This window comes from Calonectris borealis, chromosome 6 (genome assembly GCF_964195595.1).
Source record: "Calonectris borealis chromosome 6, bCalBor7.hap1.2, whole genome shotgun sequence".
NCBI classification, from domain to species: Eukaryota; Metazoa; Chordata; class Aves; order Procellariiformes; family Procellariidae; genus Calonectris; species Calonectris borealis.
In genome coordinates this window covers 37242271-37248372 of record NC_134317.1, presented here as the reverse complement: position 1 = coordinate 37248372, position 6102 = coordinate 37242271, and the positions used below count along the sequence as shown (strand labels likewise).

At 48.6% G+C, this 6102-nt stretch overlaps 1 long non-coding RNA gene across 1 annotated transcript; it reads left to right on the top strand.

The window, feature by feature from the left end:
* The first annotated feature begins 2813 nt into the window (after positions 1–2813).
* On the top strand, positions 2814–5756 carry LOC142083941 (uncharacterized). Its single transcript, XR_012674191.1, has 2 exons — positions 2814–4026; positions 5075–5756. It is a non-coding gene; the product is annotated as an uncharacterized LOC142083941 (long non-coding RNA).
* The last annotated feature ends 346 nt before the right edge of the window (positions 5757–6102 follow it).

Genomic DNA, 6102 nt, shown 5'->3' with positions numbered 1-6102 from the left:
CTGCTAGCGGGGAGCCCGGGCTCTTCCCTCGGGGATTAAATCCACGCCACGCGTGGATCCGCTCTCTTTGCGTGGAGGGTCTCTCCCGGTCCCGTTCCCGAGGGCTGAAGCGAGGTCCCCCGGGGGGCAGGCGGCAGCACGAGGCGGCGGTGTCTCCCCGGTACCCGGCAAAGGGGAGCGAAACCGGCCGGCTGGAGCTCCCGGGGTGCACAGCCCGGCCCCGCACGGCAGAATCCTTCCCTGGGTTTTCGCCGTTGGCTGGGTGTGACAAACAGGTTCATTTTGTGCCTCCTCTTTTCCCAGCGTCACCTTCTGCGTCACGTGAAGAAAATCCTGCGTGGTTGACGCCGCTTGCTGCTCAGGTGATGGCACGTGTGGGGCCGGGGGAGCCGGGAGAAACATTGGCGCGTTCAAGGTCGCTGCAGGTGCTCCCCGTTAAACCCAGGGAAAAGGCAAATTTGCTGCTGGTGCAGAAAAGCTGATGAACAATTGCCGTGAACAGAGCGTGCCTACGTACCCTCGTTAGCGTAACTAACCCTGGGTAGTTACGAGTGTTTTCCTTTCAGGGAAAAGAATGAGCTTTCATCTACGAAAAATTAAGAGCTGCCTGTGTCCTTCTTTAAGTTCAAGTGTTTCTCTTCTGTTTGTTCATACTGATTTTATGGGCAGGTTGGAAATAGCCTTTTATTTTTATAGGCATAACTCAATTTGTAGTACTACGTGGTGTCAGGAGAGTGAATTTTGGAGCACCCAGGTATCACTAGAAACGGAATGAATGAGACACGATGGAAACTGATATTTAAACTTGATTTTTACTTGATATTTTTTTTTCCTGAGAGTGTTGACGGCACGTTGTCCTGTGGCTCAATCCACGTTCTGTTCAGTGGAGTCTTCAGTCTAGGACTTTTAAGGAAAAAAGTTGGTCCTTCCGAAAAAGGGCTAGTCATTCATAGGCTCGAGGCATAGACTTGGAGAGCCACTTAAGTACGTGATCAGAATTAAAGCCAAATGTCGCTTCGTGTTGCTGCTGTTGGCCTTCACTTTCGTTAATTTCCCCGCTGCTCCGTCATGGTTGGGAGCTCTGAATCATCATTTTTTTCACTCCCTAACGCATTTTTCTGCCCAAGGAGAGGCTACGTTTAAAAGTTACTTAGTTTCCTCGCAAATGCATCGGTCAATAAAACGGAGTTATGATTATTAAAACCACACAAATGACACCGGTCTTACAGATCTGGACTATTTCTGAACACGTGTTCATCGCGTGCAGATGTCATCGGGATACGGATCACCTGCATTTCATGCTCTGACGAGACAATCTGCTGAGACAGGGACGAGCTCCAAAAGAAAAAAAAGGTACAACGTCAAGGTTTTGTTTTGTTGTTGGTTTTTGTGGGCTTTTTGTGTTTGTGTTATTTTTTGGTTTGTGTTTTTTTTTTTTTTTAAAAAGAGTGCGATGTTGACTGGTGGCAGCCTGCAGAGCTCTCTTGCTGCCTGACCTCTCCTTTTCTTCTCTGTCACTCCTCTTTCGTGGCTGTAATTTTCACTCGGGTAGTTTTAGAAGAGCGATTTAGTTCCTCGCCTGTGTAGATGTGCTGGTAATACCTGGAAGGTAAATGCTTGAACCGGTAGCGAATAACTTGGCTACAAGTAGAATTTCTGAAGGAAGAACAACAACAGCAGGAAGCAAGTAGCGAGTTACCCCAAATTTGTGTGTGTCAAACACATCAAAGTTTTATTGCCAAACATTGTTTGGCAATGTGTTCCAAATGGCTCGTTTTGGTAAACTTAAATTTTCAGGAAGTTCAGGGTTGTGTGTGGAAAAACGTGCCCCTCTGTCTAGGTGTCCTGCTACGTAAATAGCATCAGTCAGTAGCACATCCAGCGGCAGGGCTGCTGTTCCCTGCTCTCGATATTGCCGTAGTAGTGTTGTGATGTTTCGACCTAAGAGGCGGGTTTAGGAATGGAAGGAGAATGCCTGCGTTCTGCAAGGGCTACGAATGCCGACCCTTTTCTCTGCCTGCTGCTTTCCTGTGCGTGAGATGAAACTGTATTGTTTTTCTCCCTTGTTCCCGGTAGAAATATTTCTGAAGCTGTCGCTGCTGTGGGTTTGCAATGTGCGTTACTGCGTTTTTGTAGAGTTCTAGTTACGGATCGTTTCTGCCGCGGCAAAGTGTCAAGATACGGTTTTCAGTTTAAAGCTTCAGAAGCTGCATTCGCTGAAATCGGCGTAGGTGAAGCTGGTTGTTGTGGTTTAACCCGGCAGGCAGCTAAACACCACGCAGCTGCTCGCTCGCTCCCCCTGCCCCCAAAGTGGGGTGGGGGAGAGAATCGGAAAAAAAAGTGAAGTTCGTGGGGTGAAGTAAAGACAGTTTAATGGGACAGAACAGGAAGGGGAAACAATCGTAACGATAAAAGAATATACAAAATAAGCGGCGCACAATGCGATTGCTCACCGCCCGCCGACTGATGCCCAGCCGGTCCCCGAGCGGCAGTCGCCGCCGCCCGGCCAACTCCCCCAGCTTATGTACTGAGCGTGACGTCATATGGTACGGACTGTCCCTTTGGCCGGTTTGGGTCATCTGTCCTGGCTAAGGTCCCTCCCAGCTTCTCGCTGGCAGGGCATGAGAAGCTGAAAAGTCCCCGACTAGCGTAAGCGCTACTTAGCCACAACTAAAACATCAGCGTGTTATCCACGTTTTTCTCGTCCTAAATCTAAAACACAGCGCTATACCAGTTACCAGGAAGAGAATTAACTCTATCCCAGCCGAAACCAGGACGCTGGTCTTGCGCATGATCCCGCTGTGCTCGCAGGGGTGCTCAGTGGCTCCTCATCAAAACAGCGAGGTGTGTGTGGACGTCCGTAGGGTTGCGCTAGGGGTCTGGGGGCGTTATGTATTTTTGCTGTTGGAAGACGGAATAGAGCGTGTGCCTGTTAAATCTAACGATGGTCGAAGGTTGGGAGGGACCCTGAGCAGGTTTGGTGGCACAACTGCAGTTTTCAAAGATCTCAACCGTTTGGAGAAACGGCCTGGAAAAAAGGATTCCTCTTTTGCAGCGAGTTCGCGAGGACAGACGGGTTGCCGTACTCTTTAACAAAAATACTCAACTTGGGACGTATCGGGTGAGGAAATCGCGGCTCTACTTAGGCTTGAGAAAACGTACGTAGGTGTCTGTGCCTGTCACCTGCGCGTCTCTAGGCAAGTGAGTTCTAAAGCTGCCGATGAGCCAAAAGAAAAGGCACGGTTGTCTAAAACATGCAGAAGCTCTAGTGGCCTGTCTCAACAACTGCACCAAAGATGATGCAAAATACTTTCTCCTCCACTCAGTTGTAGTCTTCACAGAAAAGGAAGCTTTGTGCTAAACGTGTTTGTGTTTTTTTTTTTTTTTTTTCCTTTCCTCTCAGCAGAATGTCAACTGCCGTGAAAGTACGAGACGGATGGAAAGGATCCATAGTGGTCTGCAAGTACAAGGTATGCCTGTGATGTGTGTCTGCATTTTTCCTAAGGTGCTTGTAGTGTGGACTTTACAGTTAACACGAAGAATGTGGCAGCTCTCCTTCTATCTGATTTTTTTAACATGAAATATTTTAACACAAATACTAAAAATAAAGGTCTGTTCTGGAGCGTGGTACGCCTATTCAAGGCTTGCTTTCCTTCGTCTATTTTCTCTTCCTGAAAGCAGAGTCTTCTGTTTCTGTGCGCTTGCTATTAAAGGGTGCTGTGAAAATAATGTTGGACTAGAAGAGGAAAGGAACCGTTTGTAAGAGTTCGGACGTTCGGGAGAAACAGGCTTTGTTTTCCCGATAAAAGCTTTATGCTTTTTCAGTCAGTCAGTGTTTAAAATACCTTACAGGAGCACTCGAAAACCTTACTGAGATACTGGCATCTGTGCTAAAAGCAATCAAGGTCAAAGAAGAGGCGTGGACAACACGGGACAAATCGGCGTCGCTTCGGTGTGTTTTCCAGGCTTTCCCGAGAAGCGGTAGCAGCCTCGTAACTAGCGACAGAGAGTCCTGATGTGTTTTCGGTGAGTTACTGATTCTCTAATGTCCTTTTTCCTAACCTGCAGCGCGTAATTTTGACTTCGGTTGGAAAGAGATTTTCCAGAATGGAAATCTTTTTCATTCAAAGGAGTTGCCTTTTACAAACTTCCCATCAGAATGGATCTTCAGAGATGACGTGCTTGGCAGTAGAAGTCATCCGCAAGGAGACTTTTCACTCTCTCTGGAAAAAAAAAAAGGAGTTAAGTCGATTTCCTTGCAAGGACCCAAGCGCAGCACATCTTCCAATAGTCGACGTATGGCTGATCTTTGGTTCTCGGGTGTAACGGTCGAGAGATCGTAAAGACGCGTTCCTCCGCACGCTTGGGTACAGCCAACAGCGTTAGCAAACCTGCCAGTCCTTTTTGGTAGCCTGATGTATTGCAGCACCGGGGATTTGATATTCCCCACCGCCTGCCCCCCCCCCCCCCCCCCCCCCCCCCAAAAAAAGTAAAACCGTATGGGAGATCTCTTATCTCACTGATTTTTCTATCATAAATGAAATTTTAAAAAGAAAGTTAAAATTGTCTAATTTCCAAACTGACTTGCGTTGTTTAAACTGCAACTGCCAAATAGCTGTAGTGTATAATTTATTAGGTGTGCTTAAGCAGTTGGGTAGTTGCTCTAAACGTTTAAAAAGAGAGGCAACTGAACGTTAGGGGCTTTTTTCCTGATCTTTTGGCAGAGTGCTCTGAAGCACTTTATTTCTGTCTCGCTTTCGACGGCGCGTTTCCCCGGCAGTTCGGTAGCATCGGTCTCGGCGCAGCTGGCCAGGCGTCCCTCCTAGTCATGTCACACACGCAAAACCCCTGGTCAAACGATAGCTGTGTAGCTTGGAGGTAGATAATTTAACGGTATGAATTCACAGCTACGCAATTTCAATGAACGCAAAAGGAAAATCAAATATTTTTATAGTACGAGTCTTCTCATTGTACGTCTGTAAGCGTGCGCACGCCTTTTTAGCATAAAATGAATTGCTGAGATTTGTTCTTTCTTTTTCATTTTACTCTTCAAAGTTTTACGCTTCACTTTCAGCTTTATCGGCCAAGCGAGCGAGATGCGCAGCAGCAGCAGCAGCAGCGCAAGGGCTGGAGCTGCGGCGGTGGATCCGTGAGCGTAGATGCTGATTACGGCGCGCCCTTGTCCTGCAGCCTCACGGGGTTATCTCCCTGCAGCGGTGCTGTAAGGAAGGGACGAGGCGTTTTCCGACACCAGCGAGAGCATTTACTTCTCTGCGAAGAACGTGTTCAGAATTGTGTCAATTAGTCTTCACGCTGATTTTAAGCGTTCGAATCGCTTGAGCTTTTAAAGGCGGCGTTGTATTTCGAGCTGACCCGTTTGCCTGGCACCCTCCTTTAGCTCGACTGCTACCCTCTCCCTTGTCCTGACCGAATTCCTCTGCTGCCTTCGGTGCTGTTTTTTTAACGTGCTGAAATATCCGTTGGGATTTTTGTTTTTCAGATGCCTCGCTGTGAGCGTCCCGTGGTGCTCAGGAGAGACCCCCGGCCCAGGTTTGCCTGCCGGTCGTTGGGCGTGCTGAGGGTGAGGGGCCGGCTGGCAGCCTGCGGGACGGGGGCTGGGGGGGGCTGCAAGCGTTTGGGGGGGCCGCCCCTCCTTTATCTTTCTAGCAGAGCCCCCCTTTTTGGCGGGGGTGCGTGCGTACATACGTAAACGGCATTATTAAAGTAACGAGCTGCCGGTTGGGGCCGTTTCCCTCGTTTTGTGTCTTTTTGGGGGGGTGAATAAAAAGGGGGGGTTGGGGGGCCTGGAGGGGTGATGATGTCATTTGGGGCACCCCAGCATCACCACGGGGGTGATGATGCCGTGGAGGAGCAGGTGAGTGGGGAATGGGGGGTCATGGGGGTCCGTGTCCCCCCCCCCCCCCCAAAGGGGGTCACAGCCCAAATTGCCTGAAAATTCATGGGGGGGGGTTCAAAAATTTTTAAAAACTGTAAATATATCTGTGAGGCCTCGAAATAGAAAAAAATCTCTCCTTGTTACGTATATTGAAAAATAATATTAATTTATACGTACAAAAGGATTTCAAAATAAGGACCTATATC